The sequence below is a fragment of the Sminthopsis crassicaudata genome, chromosome 3 (assembly GCF_048593235.1).
Source record: "Sminthopsis crassicaudata isolate SCR6 chromosome 3, ASM4859323v1, whole genome shotgun sequence".
NCBI lineage: Eukaryota > Metazoa > Chordata > Mammalia > Dasyuromorphia > Dasyuridae > Sminthopsis > Sminthopsis crassicaudata.
In genome coordinates, this window is record NC_133619.1 from 588,353,881 (window position 1) to 588,376,769 (window position 22,889).

Below are 22,889 nucleotides of genomic sequence, written 5' to 3' on the forward strand. Positions count from 1 at the left end.
ATTTTGTTTTCTACTCACTTTTTCTTTTTGATCCAATTTTTTTTGTGAAGCATGATAACTGTGGAAATATGTATAAAATAATTGCACATGTTTAACATATATTGTATTACTTTCCATCTTGGAAATGGGATTGGGGGGAAAGGAGGAAGAAAAAAAATTTAGTACACAAGGTTTTGTAAGGATGAATGTTGAAAATCTATGCATATGTTTTGCTTTTTATTTATTTATTATTTATCTTATTTTTTATTAAAGTTTTTTATTTTCAAGTCATATACATAGATAATTTTTAGCACAGGAATATTCAATTACTCTCATATGCCACAATTTGTTGGCATTCCTCAGTTGGTGAGCATCTACTCCCCCACCCCCAATTCTTAGCTATCACATGAAGTGCTGCTATAAATATTTTGGAATATAGAGATATCTTTTTCTTTCTTTTTTGTTTTTGCTGAGGCAATTGGGGTTAAGGGACTTGCCCAGGGTCACACAGCCAGGAAGTGTTAAGTGTCTGAGATCAGATGTGAACTCAGGTCCTCCTGACTTCAGGGTTGGTGCTCTATCCACTGCACCACCTAGCTGCCTCTAGTGGTATCTTTCTCTAATCTGTGGCTTATTTAGTATATATAAACCTACTAATGGAGTCTCAAGTTCAAATGATATGGACATCTTAGTTTATTGTTGTTGCATAATTCCAAATTCCTTTCCAAAATTGTTGTACCATTTCACAGTTCTATCAACAATGTATTAGTGTAGCAATCTCCCTGATTCCAGACATTTTCTTTGACTACTCAAAATGTTCTCCCTTATCTCTACTTCCTGGCTTTCCTAGCTTCCTTCAAGTCTCATTATCTAAAATATCTCCTCTGGATCCTTACTTAGCCTCCTTATTCTAGTGTCTTTTCTCCCTTCATTGTTTCCCATTTATACTGTATATATTTTGTTTGTACATAACAGTTTACATGTTCTATCCCCCATTAAAGTGGGAGCTCCTTGAGAGCATTTCTCTGTATCTCCAATGGTTTAGCACAGCAACCCGAACCTAGTAGGTGGTTAATAAATGTTCATTAATTGACTGTTCAGGTTAAATATCTCCAGTTCCATCAACTCTTCCTTATAACTTATCATTTCTCTTTTCTAGCTGATTCCCAGTTTATCAATGGCCTTCCTTAAATGTAGCTCCCCGAATTTAGCGTAGTACTTCATATATAGTCTGACCAAGGCAGGCACACAAAGGTCTAGTACCCTTCACTGCAGCCTCAATGCTGGGTTGGTACCTTACCCATATTCCAGCATCCAAGGATTATATCATGGAGTAGATTTTTAAATCATGTCCAAAACTCAGCCAGTGAGAAAAAGTCATCTCTCCCTGGATTGTACTGATGGTCACCTTCTTGATACATTGTTATGGGAAAAGCTAAATCTTTGAATCAGTATATTTCTACCCCCTTTTCCCTTCTTCTGGAAACCTAAGGAAGAGGCTGTCTCAATCCCAATCAACACATTCATAAGCAGCAAGATCTTTCCCTTTCTTTTATAGCCTATTGCTCTTCTTGGCTCAGTCACCAATCATCTTTGACACAGCCCTTGGACATGGGGAATAATAAGGGATTGCTCCAACATTCAGAAGTGCAAGTATTTCAACACTGATCTAGGACACACCAGAGCTTGACTGGACATGCCCAATTAGGTCCCTGAAAGGTCAGTCAGCAAGCATCTATTAAACACCACATGCAAGGCACTGTGCTGAACACTTAAAGTACAGAGGAATACTGTTCTTGCCCTCAGGGAGCGCATATAATAATGGGGGAGATAACAGGTATGGTGACTAAGTAAACTTAAGATAGATATAGTATAAATGAAAAGAGATCTCAAAGGACAAGGCACTAGCAAATGGGGTGTGTGGGAGTGAGAGACTGGGAAAGGAGGTAGGATTAGAGATGATTCCTAAAAGAAGCCTGGGAAGCAAAGAGGGGAATGTAAGACTAGAAAGCATTCCAGGAATGAGGGACAGCCAGTGCAAAGGTCCAAAGGTGGGAGGCAGGATTCTGTGTAAGGAACAGTAAATAGGTCAACATGGCTTGATCATAGGATGCACATAAGGCAGTAAAATTTAAGACTGGAAAAGGAGAGAGAACTATGGAGACTGAATGTGGATCAAAGCATAACATTTTCACCTTTATTTTGTTGGTGTTTGCTTTCCCCCCTTCTTATACATTTTTTTTTTTTTTTTGCTTTTGATCTGATTTTCTTACACAGTATGATGAATATGGAAATATGTTTAGAAGCACATGTTTAACCAAATCTGATTACTAACTGTCTTGAAGAATAGGGGGAGGGGGGAGGAAAGGAGGGAGAAAAATTTGAAACACAAGATTTTGTAGAGGTGAATGTTGAAAACTCTCTTTGTATGTATTTAGAACTATAAAATACTATTTTTTAAAAATAAGACTGGACAACTAGAGAAAAGCCAGATTGAGAATTTTAAATGCCAGTTGGAGAAGTTTATATTTGATACTGAAATTAATTAGGGAGTTTCTGGAGTTTATTGAAGAGGAAGGTAACATAGTCAAATCTACACTTCAAAAAAAATCACCTGAATGGAGCAATGGATTGGAGTGAGGAGAGAGTTGAGGAGAGGCTAACTGTAATAGTCAAAGTGAAGGAAACCTAAATTAGGGAATTGCCACATGAATAGAAATGCTAGACTGGTGCTGCAGTCTAGAAAATGGGGCTTCTATACTTTGACTATAAATTGGTAATTATCAGGGATTGGAGAATATGGGAGTTTTTTCTCTTCTGCATACTACCTCTCACCTTGGTTCTAGACTTCCTCTTTTTCCCTCATTACAAAAGCTGTCACCCCCATGGTACCTTAATCACCTCTCTGTTGAGGTTAGGTACCCTGATCCTTAACCACTTTGGGAGTATGGGCTGGACTTTAGGGGATGGTACTTTAGGGTCCCTCCACTGCTAAAACACACCTATGCTCAAACTATATTCCTTACTGCCTCTCATCTATCACAACAAAACTAATAGAAGTGATAATCTTCCACAACATAGTGAATGGAAAGAAGGCTGATCAGGGAGCCAAGACCTGGGTTTAAGCCCTGCCTCTAAAATGTACTGGTTGTCATTCTGGAGAGCAATCTGGAATTACTCCCAAAAAGTTATCAAACTGTGCATACCCTTTGATCCAGCAGTGCTACTACTGGGCTTCTATGCCAAAGAAATACTAAAGAAAGGGAAAGGGACCTGTATGTGCCAAAATGTTTGTGGCAGCTCTTTTCGTAGTGACTAGAAACTGGAAAATGAATGGATGTCCATCAATTGGAGAATGGTTTGGTAAATTATGGTATTTGAAGGCTATGGAATATTATTGTTCTGTAAGAAATGACTAGCAGGATGAATACAGAAGGCTTGGAGAGACTTACATGAAATGATGCTGAGTGAAATGAGCAGAACCGAGAGATCACTGTACACTTCAACAACAATACTGAGGATGTATTCTGATGGAAGTAGATTATCTTCAACAAAAAGAAGATCTAATTCAGTTCCAGTTGATCAATGATGGACAGAATCAACTACATCCAGAGAAGGAACACTGGGAAATGAGTGTAAACTGTTTGCATTTTTGTTTTTCTTCCCAGGTTACTTTTACCTTCTGAATCCAGTTCTTCCTGTGCAACAAGAAATTCAGTTCTGCACACATATATTGTATCTAGGATATACTATAACATATTTAATGTGTATGGGACTCCCTGTCATCTAGGGGAGGGGATGGAGGGAAGGAGGGGAAAATTCGGAAGAGAAGTGAGTACAAGGGATGGTGTTGTAAAAAATTACCCATGCATATGTGCTATCAAAAAAAAAAAGTTATAATTATAAAATTAATAAAAAAAAAAAAAAAGAAAATGTACTGGTTGTGTTACCCCACACAAATCACATAACTTCTCAGAGTCTCATACAGTTCGCTAAGGTGATAAGTTGACAAGTTACTGAGGGTGATAAATTACTGAGGAGTTGCTAATCTGCTTAAGTGAAGAGAGTTTTTCTGGATACATAAAAAGGCATGGAGAATTTTTGCATCTATAAATAAGAGGTTATTTTTATTTTTGTTTTTATTTTTTATAAAGCTTTTTATTTTTATATGCATAGATAGTTTTTAATTAATTTTATAATTATAGTTTTTTTGGACAGTATATATGCATGAGTAAAAATTTTTTTTTTACAACATTATCCCTTGTATTCATTTTTCCAAATTTTCCCCTCCTTCCCTCTATTCCCTTCCCTAGATGACAGGCAATCCCATACAAATTAAATGTGCTACAGTATAACCTAGATACAATATATGTGTGTAAATCCAATTTTCTTGTTTCACGGTAAGAATTGGATTCCGAAGGTAAAAGTAACCTGGGAAGAAAAACAAAAATGCAAACAGTTTACACTCATTTCCCAGTGTTCTTTCTCTGGATGTAGCTGATTCTGTCCATCATTGATCAATTGGAACTGAATTAGATCTTCTCTTTGTTGAAGATATCCACTTCCATCAGAATACATCAGTTCATTCAAGTCTCTCCAAACTTCTCTGCATTCATCATTTCTTACAGAGCAATAATATTCTATAACATTCATATACCATAATTTATCCAACCATTCTCCAATTGATGGACATCCATTCATTTTCCAGTTTCTAGCCACTACAAAAAGAGCTGCCACAAACATTTTGGCACATACAGGTCCCTTTCCCTTCCCTAGTATTTCTTTGGGATATAGGCCCAGTAGTAGCACTGCTGGATCAAAAGGCATGCACAGTTTGATAACCCCTTGGGCATGGTTCCAAATTGCTCTCCAGAATGGCTTGATTCTTTCACAACTCCACCAACAATGCATCAGTGTCCCCAGTTTTTCCACAGTCCCTCCAACATTCATCATTATTTGTTCCTGTCATCTTAGCCAATCTGACAGGTGTGTAATGGTATCTCAGAGTTGTCTTAATTTGCATTTCTCTGATTAATAGTGATTAGGAACACTTTCATATGAGTGGATATAGTTTCAATTTCATCATCTGAAAATTGTCTGTTCATATCCTTTGACCATTTATCAATTGGAGAATGGTTTGATTTCTTATAAATTAGAGTCAATTCTCTATATATTTTGGAAATGGAGGGCCTTTATCAGAACCCTTAACTGTAAAAATATTTTCCCAATTTGTTACTTCCCTTCTAATCTTGTTTGCATTAGTTTTGTTTGTACAAAAGCTTTTTAGTTTGATGTAATCAAAATCTTCTATTTTGTGATAAATAATGATCTCTAGTTCTCCTTTGGTCATAAATTCCTTCCTCCTCCACAGGTCTGAGAGGTAGACTATCCTCTGTTCCTCTAGTCTATTTATGACATAGATAGTTTTCAACATTCATCCTTGCAAAACCTTGTGTTCCAATTTTTTTTCCTTCCTCCCTTTCCCCCATCCCCTCTCCTAGATAGCAAGAATCCAATATATGTTAAATATGTGCAGTTCTATATATATTTCCACAGTTATCATGATGCACAAGAAAGATCAGATCAAAATCTCAAACAACAACAAAAAAGTGAAAATACTATGCTGTAATCTGCACTCAGTCCCCATAGTCTTCTCTTTGAGTGCAGATGGCTCTCTCTATCACAAGATCATTGGAAATGGTCTGAATCAAGGAGGTTAATTTTAAAAATAGTTCTAGTTGTTATCCCATGTTCTCCAATTCATTCTCTATTATTCATAGGAATTCTTTAGGAACCCCAACTCTTTATATATGTGTCCATAAGCACATAAGTCCCCTCATTGTTGAGCAATAGATCTTGGATTTGGGATAAAAGAAGTTAAGAGGTAAGACATTGCTCAACATAATGGATGTTTTAAACCTTCCTCTTCAACCTCCCAGAGTCTAGCTATTTTACCCTAAAAAGTGACCCATCTCATATTTTACTGAGAAGATCCTGCTATATCCAGAAGCTATCCTCTCTTTCACCCCTCATTCTTTATGTCTATGCCCCTAATTCTAAGGAACTTCCCAGCTCTAATCTACCACTTAAATTTACTGCCCAACAATCCACTCTAAAATCTGGCAATTAGATAGCATAGTAGGTAGAATGCTGGCCCTGGTGTCAAGAAGAACTTCTGAATTCAAATTTAACCTCAGACATTTATTAACTGTAGGATCCTAAGCAAATCAATTAACCTCTATAAGCCTCAGTTTCCAAAATTGTAAAATGGGGATAATCTAGCATCTAACTCCCAGGATTGTTACAAAAATAAAATAAAATAATATTTGTAAAGTGCTTTGCAAACTCTCAATGTACTCTATAAATGCTAGCAATTATTATTATCTCCAGTCTCATCTTTGAAATATTTCTTTCAAGGGTCACCAATCAATTACTTTCTAGTTACTATATCCCATCTCCTCTTCCCAGTTGTCATCTTCTTTTGCCCTTTCTGTGTTATTTAATAGTGTTAATATTTAATTTTGGATATTCTTCTCCTTCAAATTCTAAGACTTTCCTATTTTACTTTCTAATCACTCTTCTCCTTTTTTTCCTCCAATTACCTAAATATAAACATCCTCCCAAAATTCTATCCTCTTTCCTTTTCTCTTTATACTCCCTCTCTCAGGGATCTGGGAAGACGACTTTGAAACCTATACTTCCGGAAGTAACAAATTGGGAAAACATTTTTTACAGTTAAAGGTTCTGATAAAGGCCTCATCTCCAAAATATATAGAGAATTGACTTTAATTTATAGGAAATCAAGCCATTCTCCAATTGATAAATGGTCAAAGGATATGAGCAGATAATTTTCAGATGATGAAATTAAAACTATTTTCACTCATATGAAAGTGTTCAAATCACTATTGATCAGAGAAATGCAAATGAAGACAACTCTGAGATACCACTACACACCTGTCAGATTGGCTAAGATGACAGGAACAAATAATGATGAATGTTGGAGGGGCTGTGGGAAAACTGGGACACTGATGCATTGTTGGTGGAGTTGTGAAAGAATCCAACCATTCTGGAGAGCAATCTGGAATTATGCCCAAAAAGTTATCAAACTGTGCATACCCTTTGACCCAGCAGTGCTACTACTGGGCTTATATCCCAAAGAAATACTAAAGAAGGGAAAGGGACCTGTATGTGCCAAAATGTTTGTGGCATCCCTTTTTGTAGTGGCTAGAAACTGGAAAATGAATGGATGTCCATCAATTGGAGAATGGTTGGGTAAATTATGGTATATGAATGTTATAGAATATTATTGTTCTGTAAGAAATGACCAGCAGGATGAATACAGAGAGGCTTGGAGAGATTTACATCAACTGATGCTGAGTGAAATGAGCAGAACTAGGAGATCATTATACACCTCAACAATGATACTGTATGAGGATGTATTCTGATGGAAGTGGATATCTTCAACAAAGAGAAGATCTAATTCAGTTCCAATTGATCAATGATGGACAGAATCAGCTACATCCAGAGAAAGAACACTGGGAAATGAGTGTAAACTATTTGCATTTTTGTTTTTCTTCCCCTGTTACTTTTACCTTCTGAAAGCAATTCTTCCTTTGCAACAACAACAACAAAATTCGGTTCTGCACATATATATTGTACCTAGGATATACTATAAGATATTTAATATGTATGGGAATGCCTGCCATCTAGGGGAGGGGGTGGAGGGAAGGAGGGGAAAAATTCAGAACAGAAGGGAGTACAAGGGATAATGTTGTAAAAAAAAAAAAAAAATTACCTATGCATATGTACTGTCAAAAAAATGTTATAATTATAAAATTTAAAAAAAAAAAAAAAAAGGAAAGAAATTTATATTTCCAGTTCTGACCTCTCTCACAAACTCCAGACCTGAATTTCCTCCTGGGTGAAGCATATTTTACCTCGAAATCCCAGGACTTCAGTGTGTCTAAAGTTGAAGCTCTTATCTTTTCAGCATAACTACCTCCTCCCAATTTGCTTGTTTCTAACAAAGAGAATGATGAATTTTTACAACTCTGCCTCACTTAAATACAATTCATGTTCAAGTCAAGACATACCTCTTGTGATTTCATGGGTCTTCTTTGAGAACAAAAGATAAACAACAACCTCCCCACTCCCATTCATGCATTCTATGTTCCATTTGAACTGGAGAATGTGGTATTGTCTAAACAGTCCCTGTGATTCCTCACATTTGCTCCTTTTCTTTTATTTTTTTAAATAAACTTTTAAATCTGACTTTTCTCTCACCTATTCTAACCTCCCCTCCTCCCTGCAACTGAGAATGAATGAAACAAAATCTCTGTTACAAACAAGAAAAACATATTTCAACATTGTGTCCAAAAAAATACATTTCATTCTGCACTCTTAGTCCTTCACTTTTCTTTAAGAAAATGGGTAATATGTTTCAACATTTGTCCTCTAGAATCATTGTTGATCGTTACATTGATCAGCATTCTAATTCTTTCAAAGTTATTTGTCTGTACAATATTATTGGAATTATATACATTGTTCTTGTTCTGCTCACTTCTGTATATATGTATGTACTCTTCACTTCTTGGAGCAGTTCTGATGATTATGAGATTTGAGTGACAGCTCTACTCCTTCCTCCTGGTTTGTATAGATATCTACTTACTTGTCCGGATTATGTAAGATAATATTCCCTACCTTGCCTTTCCCTTCCAGCATTCTGTATAGACCTCTTGGCTTCTCTTTGCATTGTTCTCCTAAGATCATCAAGATAACAGAGAAACATTCAGATCTTCTATCAAATTAGACTTCCTCTATGGCCTCTGATGATGATAAGGTTGGGAGGAGATACAAGTACCATCTCCTCTATTTGAACATAAGTAGTTAATTCTTCTTTAGTCCCTTATTGTGTTTCTCTTAACTCTTGGGTTTAAGCTTCAAAGTTTCTTTACACCCTCTAGTTTTTCATCATCCAGAATACTTGGCAATCCTCTATTTCATTAAAAGTCTCTGTAGAATTATTTTCAGTTTTACTGGGCAAGTTATTATTGGCTATAAGCCCATATCTTTCACTTTTTTGAAATGTCATATTTCAAACTCTCCACTACTTTATCATGATGACTGTTAAACTATGTATAATTAATATGTAGGGAATTGAGTCAATTTTTTAAGAATGTGAGTCATTCCCCAAATGACAGTTAAAGGACATAAATAGGCAGTTTTGAGAAGAAATAAAAATTATCTATAATTACATGAGAAAAATATTCTAAATTATTATTGATTAGAGAAATGCAAATCAAAACAATTTTGAACTACCATCTCATACCTATTAATTTGGCTAACATTACAGGAAAGGAAAATAAGAAGTTCTGGGGGAGAGGGAGAGGGTAGAAAAATTGTGACACTGATGTTCTGTTGGTTGGTGTTCTGTGAACTGGTCCAACCATTCTGGGGAACGCTTTAGGGCTATGCTCAAAGGACTATAAAACGGTGCATATCCTTGGACCTAGGAATACCACAACTGTGTCTATAAGAGATCAGAGAAAAAGGAAAAAGGCCTATGTGTACAAAAATATTTGTAGAAGGTCTATTGTAATAGCTAAGATTTGGAAACAGTAGCTGCCCATTAAGTGGAGAATGGCTCAACAAACTGTGGCATATGAAACTAATAGATTTTTGTATGAACAAAATTAATGCAGACAAGATTAGAAGGGAAGCAATAAACTGGGAAAAAATTTTTTTTACATTCAAGGGTTCTGATAAAGGCCTCATTTCTAAAATATATAGAGAATTGACTCAAATTTATAAGAATAGAAACCATTCTCCAATTGATAAATGGTCAAAGGATATGAACAAACAATTTGTTGATGAAGAAATTGAAACCATTTCTAATCAATATGAAAAAAATGCTTTAAATCACTATTGTTCAGAGAAATGCAAATTAAGACAACTCTGAGGTACACATCTCTCAGATTGGCTTAGATGACAGGAAAAGATAATGACGAATGTTGAAGGTGATGTGGGAAAACTGGGATACTAATACATTGTTGGTGGAATTGTGAATTGATCCAGTTATTCTGGATAGCAATTTGGAACTATGCCCATTTATTTCATCTCTACTTTGATCCATCAGCATTTCTACTAAGCTTGTATCCCAAAGAGATCATAAAGGAGGGAAAGGGACCCACATGTGCAAAAAAAGATTTGTGGCAGCCTTTTTGTAGTGGCAAGAGATTGGAAAGTGAGTAGATGCCCATCAATTGGGGAATGGCTGAGTAAGTGATGATATATGAATGTTATGGAATATTATTGTTCTGTAAGAAATGATCAACAAGATGATTTCAGAGAGGCCTGGAGAGACTTATATGAATTGATGCTAAATGAAATGAGCAGAACCAGGAGATCATTGTACATGACAACAAGAAGATTATACGATGATCAATTCTGATGGACGTGGCTCTTTACAACCATGAGATGAGTCAGGACAGTTCCAATAGTCTTGTGATGAAGAGAACCATTTGTACCCAGAGAAAGGATTGTGGGAACTGACTGTAGATCACTACACAGTATTTTCACTCTTTTTGATGTTGTTTGCTTGCATTTTGTTTTCTTTCTCATTTTTTTCTTTTCCTTTTTTTTTTTGATCTAATTTTTTTGTGTAGCATGATAATTGTGGAAATATGTATAGAAGAATTACACATTTAATATATATTGAATTACTTGATATCTAGGGGAGGATATGAGGGAAAGGGAGGAAAAACATTGGGACACAAGGTTCTGCAAAGGTGAATGTTGAAAATTATTCATGCTTATGTTTTGAAAATAAAAAGCTTTAATGAAAAAAAAAGGAACTAATGGAATATTACCATGCTGTAAGAAATGATGTATGTTCAATGCGCTCTTGGTGAAATTGTAAACTGATCCAGCCATTACGGAGAACAATTTGAAGCTATGCTCAAAGGGCTGTGAAACTTGCATTGCCTTTAACCTAGCAATATCACTTTTTGGTCTGTATCCCAAAGAGAGCAAAGAAAAAGAAAAGGCATCTATATGGACAAAAATGTTCATATGTGAACATATATGAACAAAGAGCTATAGCAACTCTTTTTTGTGGTACAAAGAATTGAAAATTGAGGGGATGTCCATCAATTGGAGACTGGCTAAACAATACTACTTTGCTATAACAAATGCTGAGCAGGATAGTTTTAGAAAGACATGGGAAGACTTACATGAACTCATGGCAAAGTGAAGTTGGCAGAATCAAGAGAACAGTGTAAGAACAGTGTACATAGTAATGATAATTTAATATAATAATCAATTTTAAGTGACAGCTACTCTGATCAATGCAATGACTCAAGATAATTTCAAAGAATCCATAATGAAAAATGCTGTCATTCTCTAGAGAAAGAACTGATGGAGTCTAAATGCAAAATGAAGCATAATTTTTCACTTTATTTTTCTTGTTTTATTGAAAAAAGCAAATATGGAAATGTTATGCATAATTTCACATGTATAAAAGACAGTACATTTCTTGCCTTCTAAGTGAGGGGGACAGGTAGTAGGAAAAGAATTCTGAACTCAAAAAATTTTTAAGGTTTAAACTAAATTATTGGTTTTTTTTAAAAAAAAGAAAACATAAATCCATATATTTAAAATCTACAAATATACAAAATCAGCTGGCAACATCTGCTTCAGTCAGCAGTTTTATTTTCTGTTATTAGAGAGAATAACTTTATTTTAAATCCAATACACTAATCCCCACCAATATTTGTTAAATGTGTCAGATGAAAAATGAACAAACAAATACATAAAGCTTCACTGTAGATTACTTGAATTCAATCTTTCTGGATGCTTGCACTATTTTCTTCTTTGATGTGGAAGTTCTAATTTTTGCCTAAAATGTTTTCATTTTGCGCTTTCTTTCAGGAGATAATCGATGGATTCTTTCTAATTCCACTTTGCCTCTGGTTCTAAGAGATCTGGAAAGTTTTATTCTAAGGTTTTTGGGTTTTTTAAAGTACTTTAGGTAAAGGCTCTTTTTTTAAATTAAAGATTCTTAAATTGTTTCTTCTCAATTGGTTTTCCAAGTTACTTCTTTTAGCTATGAATACCCTATATTTTCTTCTTTTTTCAGACTTGACTTTGTTTTAAATATTGTTGTCTGATGAAGTCATTGACATATATTTGGTCTGTTTTAAGCTATTAATTTCCTTTCCAATTTTTTTCTTCCATACTCTCATTTCTTTTTCAATTTTTTTTTTCTAGAGATTTCATTTCATGGATAAAAACTTTTGAAATTTTGAATTAAAAAAAAAACTTATTTTATCTTTTTAAAAGAATTCTACTTGAATTTATGCTTAGGCTGTGTTTTCCTTTGAGGCTTTGTTTATAGCTGTTTTGGAATTTTTCTCTTCTGAATTTGTTTCTTAGATATCCCTATCACCATAATAGCTTTTTATGATGATTTTTTGGTGTCTCTCTGAGCCTTTTCAACTTATTCTTTCCATCTGGAATTCCCCTCTACTCCCAGGTCCACCTTCTTCATTCCTATCAGTTTCTTTAAGATCCAAGTCAAATGCCTTCTCTTTGGTGAGACTTTCTCATCTCCACCAGTTAGAAATAATCACTCCATTCTCCAAATTCCAAAAGCAATTTTTTGGCACTTCTCTCACTAAATTTATCATGTTCCTCCTAGTATCGTAGTTATCTGTGAACATGTCCTTCCTCCTAGACCAGGAGCTCTGAGAAAGCAGAAAATATGTCAGGATACCTTATTGAAACCATGATGTAGGAGCTCTGGAGAGAAAGAGAGAAACAGATACACAGAGAGAGAAACAGAGAGACCAAGAAAGAGACAGAGAAAGACAGAAAATAAATTCCTTCTTGATTCCTCTAGTTGTATTGCCCTTTCCCTCCTAAACTTCTCTTATATATACTGTCTTTTTTATATATTGTATCATTCCAGAAGGATATAGATTCCTTAAAGATGGAAACTGTTATTTGTTGTTCTATTTTGTTTTTCTACCCCTAGGGATTACCACTATTTGGAATGTAGTAGGGGAAAGAGAAAAGAAAAGCATTTATATAGCACCTGCTATGTGTCTAGGCCGGGGTTCTCAGTCTTCAGGCAAGATGAGGCTCACTGAGGACGGTTATGCAGCCCCCGGGGTTATGGCAAATGGGCTGAGGGGCGGAGACTATAGTCCAGCCCTCCCACAGTCTGAGAGACAGTGAACTGGCCCCTATTTAAAAAGTTTGAGGACCACTGGTCTAGGCACTGTGTTAAGTGCTTTAAAGTTTTTTTTCTCACAATCAGCAGGATGATTTCAGAAAGGCCTGGAGAGACTTATATGAACTAATGCTAAGTGAACTGAGTGGAACCAAAAGAACATTGTACACTGCAACAAGAAAATTATATGATGATCAATTCTGCTGGACATGACTCTCTTCAACAATGAAATGATTCAGGCCAGTTCCAATGTGATGAAGAGAGTCATCTGCATCCAGAGAGAACTGTGGGAACTGAGTATTTTCACGTTTGCTTGCTTTTCCCCTAATTTTTTCCTTTTTGATCTGATTTTTTTTTTTTTGGTGTGTGTTCAGCATAATTGTGGAAGTATGTATAGAATAGAAATGAACATGTTTAACCTATATTGGATTACTTGATGTCTAGAGGAGGAAGATGGGAGAAAGGGAGGGAGAAAAATACCAATACATACGGGCATCTTCTTTTTAACTTATATTCTTAGAGAAATATTTTGAGCAACTGTCTAAGAGTACTAGCAAATGACTGATTCAGGGACACATAATATGTATCAGAGGCAGATCATCCTAGTTCTATAGTGTACTCTTTAGCTATTATGCCACATTGTTTCTTGTCTCTCCTCCTTCACCCCTGAATATAGTTTAAAAATCATGTTTCTTGTTTTTAGATTTCTTACTAACTTCAGATCATTCTGAGTTTTAGCACCACTGACACTATTATTACAGAGATCTACCATAATTTTGCACTTGTTCTACATTAACTTCCCTTGTATTTATGCTCTAAACAGGTTTTGTTTTGAAATTTTACTGACAATTTGTTTTTATATCATGGTCATTTCCAGATATGCCCAATTTCCAATAAAATATGATAATATTGCTTCTGCTTCTGTTGATCATTACCACAGTCAACAGCTGGGAATTTCTTGGCTGAGACCAGAGGAGCTGGAGACTTGTGTCAATTCTTGTCCCTTACCCATTTTCATAGTTTGCCAGGGCTCATTGCTTTTGGTTTTACCAATCTTTCAATATGAGAACCAGGTAACTCAACCACATTTGTTGGCTCCTCATCCCCACCTCAGCTTCCAAAGGAAAATCATCCATTACAATAATGTTGCTTTTGGTTTTCATCTAAAGTTTCTCCAAAGATGGGGTAAGAGTTTAAAATTAAAGGCACCAAAAATGTTTGTGGCAGCCCTTTTTGTACTGGCAAGAAACTGGAAACTGAGTGAATGCCCATCAGTTGGAGAATGGTTGAATAAGTTATGGTATATGAATGTTATGGAATATTATTATTCTATAAGAAAATGATCAGCAGGATGATTTCAGAGAGGCCTAGAGAGACTTACATGAACTGATGCTGAGTGAAATGAGCAGAATCAGGAGATCACTATATATGATAACAGCAAGACTATATGATGATCAATTCTGATGGGCGTGGCTCTTTCCAACAATGAGATGACTGAGTCCAGTTCCAATGCTCTTGTGATGAAGAGAGCCATCTACATCCAGAGAGAGGACTGTGGAAACTGAGTGTGGCAACTGTGGAAACTAAATATAGATCACAACATAACACTTTTTGTTATGTTCGCTCGAATTTTGTTTTCTTTCTCATTTTCCCCCTTTTGATATGATTTTTCTTTTGTAGCAAGACAATTGTATAAATACACACACACACACACACACACACACACACATATATATTGGATTACTTGCAATCTAGGAGAGGGGCTGAGGAGAAGGAGGGGAAATTTTGAAACAGAAGATTTTGCAAGGGTCAATGTTGAAAAATTATCCATGCATATGTTTTGAAAATAAAAAGTTTTAATTAAAAAAATTAAAATAAATTAAAGGCACCCAATTAAATATAAATTAAATATAGGCAGGTCGTTTTATTTCTATACAGAAAACTAAAGATAAACATAATAGAAACAGTGTGTGCATTAAGAGAATGATTTAAACAGTATTTAGAAGCTCAAAGTTACTAGGTTAATCTTTATCAGGGGTGGGGAGTAAAAATAGTTAAGTATCATCAAGAAGTATTAGTTTGGCAATTATGTGCATTCTCTTTCTCTCCTATATATGTATGTGTATATATATATATATGTATATATATATATATATAAATGACTTTATGACTGTGTGTATATATATATATATGTATACACACATATACATGATATATATAGGGAGATAGAGATATAATATATGTATATGATATACATTTCCATGGAGTTGAGTCATCCAATATAGGAGGGTTCAATTCAGCCAGGAAGCATACATAGCTAGTGAAAAATATCTACATTTGCTCAGATTTCCAAGCAGTCATCAGGACTATTTGGTCACCAAGAATGATGACTGAGAATGCTCAAGAAAAGTTAGGGGAAGGGCAACAATAAAGACAAACGGTGTGTGTGTGTGAACTGTTCTTTCATATGGTTCCTGAATTTACTTCTTATATGGTGCTACTCAGCCTCTATTCCAACTTTAAAAACAACCTATTCTTTTCCTTTTGAATAAAGTGTCCTCTTCCAGGGGCACATTCCAATTATGTGAATTAATTCACCATGTATCAGTGACACTCATGCTGTCCAATTTCCCCTCTTAGAATAGAATCTCTAATTCACTTTGTTTTCTGTACTTTGTCCATTTGTGTATAGATATCTGAAACCATCTGTTTTATTGTTCTCTTCTTTTGTGGCTTTCATTTCTAGATATCTCTATCCCTATTCTAGCTTTGTATTTTGTGTTTACATTGTAGCTACATGTATTTACATTATAAATAAAACAGATTTTAAAAAACCAGAAAGACAGAGATACTTGATATATACACATATAATAGTTTCTTCCTCTTCCTCCTTCTTTTTCTCCTCCTCCTTTTCTTCCTCCTTTTCCTCCTCTTCCTCCTCTTCTTCCTTCTCCTATTTCAAACTTTTTTGATTAGTTTTCTAAGACTCCAAGCTTGCCTGTGTTGGGTACATTTATCCCAAGCCAGAAGATTGTTGTTCTTCCAGTAGGTCAAGAAATTCAAAAATCATGTTTACTTTCCAAATCTGCTTTTCTCTTCTGATAATTTTCCTTTAGCCATTAATAATGATGAAAACAACCCAAGGCCTTTAATTTTTTGCTCCAAAATTCATAGCAAGGTCTAGAAATGTTTGCTAGACCCCTTTTTATAAATCTGTGTCCATATGTTATTAGAAGTGAATATTAATTGCAGGTTCCCCATATCTTCACCATATGCCCCAGAAAGGGAGTAAACCTTTAAAATAGTATCATCAGATTGAAAAATAATTGCCTCGACCATTTTGTAGTGGCAAGGAACTGGAAATTGAGTGGATGCCCATCAGTTGGGGAATGGCTAAATAAGTTATGCTATATGAATGTAATGGGTTGTAATGTATTGTTCTATAAGAAATGTTGAGCACACTAATTTCAGAAAAGCCTGGAAAGACTTACAAAAAGTGTTGCACCCCTATGGACTACTATAACCTAGTAGCTCCCCTTAGAGCTACTTTTAATGCACATCCGTCAACGGCACAGCTAGGCCACACTATGATCCCATACAGACAGACCACTAGGAGGTAGGGATGAAGTGAAAGAGAACTTTATTCTTAGATAGCATATATTTATACCCCACTGATGATATGGGGGAAAAGAGGGTGTCCTCTAGGAACCTGGCATAATGGGATTGGCCCAAGAAGAAGGAGGGAGGCGTGCTAGGCTTTGAGAGTACTAAGGAGGGAGCTGTGTTACCTGGAATCAGACACCGCCTCATGGGGCTGTACCCCACCTCCACGTAGGACTCGCCTGCGCCTCAGAACCTCTCATCCCTCAGGTCCTCCCACATGCCTTGAACTGTATTCCTTGCTTCTAGAGGCTTTTTAACCCTTAAAAAAACCATGCTCAGTAAATTAAGCCTTGTTCAAGAGAACACTGTACACAGTAACAAAATTATGTGATGATCAACTATGATGGACTTGGCACTTCTCAACAATGCGGTGATTCAAGGCAATTCTAATAGACTTAGGATGGAAAATGTCATCCACATTTAGAGAGAGAACAAAGGAGATTGAATATGTATCAAACCTTAATATTTTCACTTTTATGTTTGTTTTTTTCTTTCTAATTTTTTCTCTTTGGTATGATTTTTCTTGTACAAATGACATATATAGAAAATGTTTAAAAGAATTGCACGTATTTAACCTATATCAGATTATTTGCTGTCTTGAGAAGGAGGGAGGTAAGGGAGAGAGAAAAAATTGGAACACAAAGTTTTTTTAAAAATGGATGTTGAAAACTATTTTTACATGTATTTAGAAAAATAAACATTATTAAAAGTTTTTAAAGGGAAAAAAAAAGAAAAAGAATTGCCTCTCTAGCTCTCTTGGCAAATATTCACCACTCTTCTTCCCACCCTTACTGAGTCAATTAATTCCCAGCTCTGGGCTTTAATCTCCTCATCTGTATAATGGGAATAATAATTCCTATCCGATCTACTTCTGTGTTGTGAATATAAGAGGAAATGATGACAAAAACACTTGTCAATATACTTGTCACACAAATGCCAACCATTAGTTCAGTGATAGTTATTGTTGTTATTATTAAACATATCCAATCCATTCAACAAATACTTAAGTATTTTCTATGTGCCTGGCAGTGTACTAAGTAAGCCCTGGAGATGCAAAGAAAAAACATTAACAATCCCTCTAAGCAGATACTAATATTATAATTATAAAACAAATACAACAAAAAAAATCATTGATATTATTGTAAGCAATGTTCAATTGAAAGCAAGTTCAATTCAACAAACATTTATTAAGCAATGACTGTGTGCAGAGCACTGCCCTAGGTCCTGAGAGAGACATAGATGAATAACAAGTGGCTCTCCTCTGAAAGGAAATTTAGCTCTGTAGGGAGACTAGACAAAATTGAAAATCCTATAATCCCAAAGAAATGTCAACTCCTTGAGCACAGGGACCATTTTATCTTTGCCTTTGGATTCTCGATGCTTAACAGTTCCAACACTTAATAAATGCTTGTCAACTGATCCTTCAATTGATTAATTGAAGGGCATTCAAAATTTGGGCATGATAGACAAGGAATAAATATAGAAGTCTCTGAGGAACAGCCAAGTGTGGAAAGAGGAAGCACATGATATAAGGCTAAAAAGGTAAATGGCACCACACTGTGGAAGGCCTTGAGTGCCAGCCAGGCAGAGGAATCTAAAATTAAGGTAAGCTACTGACATTTTCTGAGAAAAGGGAAGATTATTATAAGCAATCTACCCATGTATTTCTAGAAGGAAGGGAATGAAGGTAAGGGAATAGGGGATTTGGAAGAAAAAAAAAAAAGGAGAAGGGAACAAAAGAAGGAAGAGAAAGAAAGAACTGTGGAGAGCAAGGTAGGAAAGAAGTTGAATTTCCTGATTGGTTCTCAGGAGGTAGGGGCTGGACAAATGAGTGGGAATCAGAGGTCTCCCCAAGGGATCAAACACATTCAGATTTCAATGCACTGATCCTTGAACCTGGGAAAGTACCTTCATCCTCCATTTTGGCAGTGTGGGGGGTAAGGGTGGAAAAACCTTAGGCTGGAATCATACCCTAGTCCCAGATTCTCCAGAAAGAAGTTAAAGGGATATAAGAAAGCAGCTTGGTACTTTCTGGGGGAGGAAAATACCCAGAAATAAAGGGGAATAAATGTCCAGAGCCCAGCAGATGGGGGTGGAGGGTGGGGGACGGTATGTGTGCGACATTTGCATTTTTCAGATTAACATGCACACACAGCGGAGATGGTGGGCCGGGCCCTGGGGAAATAATTTGAGAGAGAAATCTTTGCATATTTTATTTAAAAGCATGCTGCGTTAGGCAGGGTAATAATGCAGAGCGGTGGTGATTAGGTTAGGCCTGGAGGGAGCAGAGAGTCTCCCTCCCTCTTCTCTTTCCCTCCTCCTCTCCCTCTCCTCCCCTCAGCTCCTGCTATTAAAGGAGTCGCCTCCCTAGTTTCTGATCTTCAGGGTTGGGAGACTGGGATTCCCCCTTGCCCTCTAAGCTTGTTGCCCCCACACTCATCCTGGGTTTAAGAGAAGGCAAAGGCAGCTAAAGCTAAAACTGGCTGGGAAGGGAGACAGATGGGAAACTCTGTACCTAATCAATATCCATATCTGTGATTTTTTTTTTCTCTTTCAGTCAGCTCCTCCCATCTCACCCCCATCCCCCAAAAAATTATAAAGGCATCATGGTGTAATAGAGTAACTGGGAATCACAACTGGGTTCTTACCTCAGCTCTGCCATTGGCTCCTGAGTTGGGTAAGTCATTTTCTTTACTCAGAGCCTCAGTTTCCTCATCAATCTGGAAGTGACTGCTAAGATGAGTCCTGGAACTCTTGTCAATATAGACTCAATTAAAGGAGTGAAAATGTTTTACCTAAAGAAGAGAAAAGCTCTCCCTTTTTTCCCCACTCCTCCACCCCCAGGGTCATGATGTAGGGAGAGGTAGAAAGAAATCCCAGAGAGAATTCTTCCTGTGGGGAAATCATCTCTCCCCTTTTCTTAGTTCATCATCTGTAGAATAAGAGAATTGGAAGAAGTACTCACAAGGCTTCCTTCAGCTCTGACATTCTGTGATTTAGCTTTCAGGTATCTGAGAATCTGTCAGGGGAAAGCGTTCAGACTTGTTCTTTTTTGTCCCTGGAGGGCACAGCCAGAAAGAATGGGAAGACATTTCAGGAGGCAGATTTCTGCCTAACATAAAAAAAAAAATTTCCTAACAGAGTTGGTCCAAAATGGAATGTTCTGGCTCTAAGTTAGTGAGTTCCCCATCATTGGAGGTCTTCAAATAGATGTGAGAGATGATATAGGGGAGATTCTGTGGGTTCTCAGGGCCGTTTTAGCATTGAGGACTCCTCCAATCCAGAAATCCATTCACAACTTGCTTATAATTATCATTTCCTGCTCATTTCACCTGGTTTCCTCAAGTTCCATTCTCTGCAGAAAGACTGTTCCATTCCTCCCAGCTGCTATCTTTGAGATTGCTTTCATCTACTCTGTTTGTGTTTTCTATTTAAATACTATTTACTGTTTTCCTCCATTAAAATGTGAGCTCTTTGAAGACAGGTGCTATTTTTACCTTTCTTTGAATTGTCAGTGCCTAGCACAGAATTTAGCATATAGTAAGTGCTTAATAAATGCTTGTTCACTGACTGACTCAGAAATCTTAAGTAGCTCCATATTGCCTCAAGAACAAAATATAGTCTTCTTCAAATCTCTCACTGGATGATGTTACCCACCTTTCCTGCTTATTTCCAATTATTCCCATTTTGAGACTTGGACACTCCCCAAATTGGACTATAATTGTCTCCCAAAGCACACAAGTTTTGAATGCCTTTCAGTCAGCCAATGCAATAACTGAAAACTGAGATTTTATGAAGTACAGCCCTAGACTGGCAATGCCAAACTCTGAACTGGAGCAATCTTTGCTGTGTGTTCCAGGGAAAAACCCTTTATCCTCTGGTCAGCATTTTCTCTTGCATTACTGGATACTAAGTAAGGGTTCACTGGAAGAAACCTGAACTGGAGATTTAGCAGACTTGGGCTCACTGAATGACCTTGTGGCAAGTCCTTACGTGTTCCATTATCCAATGGTAAAATGGGTATCATGGCATCTGTCTGACTTACCTCACAGGGTTGCTGTCATATAATAGGTATGAAAAGATTTATAGAAATGGAAAGTATTATGAAAATCCATAAGGTGCTTTGGGTTTAATATCTGTAACATATCCTGTCACCTCATAAGCCAGAAGTATGGAAACCAGATCTTTTTGGTCCTATTCCTATATTAGATCTAGAGAAAGTTCTTTTTAAAAAAAATTTTCAGGGCCTCAACTTCCCTAGTTATAAAATGGGTGCCTTAGACCACCCAAGAAGTAGAGAAGATCTCATTAGGGGACCAGGTGAGGTCTGAGCTCTTCTGAAGAAAGAAAACTCATTTGGGGGTTGAGGATAGTGATGTTATCTGAGCCAATTATAGGGAACTGGGGAATAAGCCAAGAGAAGCGTCTTTCTTCTGGCAGCTGTCCTTGTCTGGGAAAAACCTTAGCATGGGGTGGAAAGGGCACTTGTTACCTTGCTGAGAAATTAGGACTGCCTGCACAGGCCCACCTTGGGCTCAGGCCCAGCTGAACTATCATGGATTTGTTTAAATTTGCCTGTTTTGAAAGTTTCATCACAAGTTCATAGGATCACAGTTTTCAAGTTGAAAGAGACCTTAGCGGTCATTTAACCCAGTCATCTAATTTTACAAATGAGTAAACTGAAGCCCAGAGAACTTAGATTACTTGATCAAATTATACATAAAATAAGTGTCGGAGGTGGGATCAACTATTACCATACTGCTGGCACAGGGAAATTGGGTTGTTTCCAATCTGGAGGGATGGGGTAGGACCAGAGAGGGCAGGCCGAGGGTAGGGAGGTGAGACCATAACCAGAAATTAATAGATATTTACCTGTATCTACAAGGAGTAATACCTCTACAAGGAAGTGGTTTTTTCTACCATAAACTATTGAGCAATTAGACCAGGGGCAATCTGCATAAACACCTTAGAGTGCAGGGAGGGACAAGCAGAGCAGAATTATTGCCATGGCCCTGCAGGCAGGATTAGAGGTGCTACTAAATTCTAACCCCTCCACCAGTCCCTATGATAGGATTAATAGCTAGAAGATATCTGGAATATCTTTTACAGATAAGGAAACTGAGGCCCAGAGAGGTTCAGTGATTAAGGGGCTTATAAGTAATAAAAAGCAGAATTCATCTTTCTTGCTCATCACATTGCCACAACCCCGTGAATTGCCTCCACTGGAACCTTCTTTTCACTGATATCTCTCTCCCCAGGTTTTAAGAAGGGAACCAGTCACACTTCATCTCAGTCCTTCCTGCACGGTCCTTCCTTTTATACCTGCCACAACTGCCCCAAGGTGAATACGCTTTCTTTCCCTCTCTTACCTTTCCATTTCTAACACCTCCATATGCATTATTTTCTCCTATTAGAATGTAAGCGGCTTTTTTGTATATATTTTTATTTACATGCAAAAATACTTTTCAATATTCACCGTTGCAAAACCTTGTGTTTCAAATTTTTCTTCCTTCCTTCTCCTCATTCCTCTCCTTTAGACAGTAAGTAATGCATTGTAGGCTAAACATGTGAAATTCTTCTAAACATATTTTTACATTTATCATGTTGCACAAAAAAAAAAATCAGATAAAAAGGGGAGGGGAATGAGAAAAACAAAAACAAAAACAAAAACAAGCAAACAACAAAAAAAATGGTGAAAATACTGTGTTGTGATTCACATTCAGTCCCTACAGTTCTCTTTCCAGATACAGATGGTTCTCTCCAACACAAGTCTATTGGAATTGCCCTTAATCACTTCATTGTTGAAAAGACCCGGAGTTGATCATCACATAATCTTGTTATTGCTGTGTACAATGTTCTCTTCACTTCACTCAGCATCAGTTCACGTAAATCTCTCCAGGCCTCTCTGAAATCATCCTGCTGATCGTTTCTTACAGAACAGTAATATAAAATGTAAGCTTCTTCAGGAGAGGTACTATCTTGCTTGTTTTTTTATCCCTGGTATTTTGCACAGTGC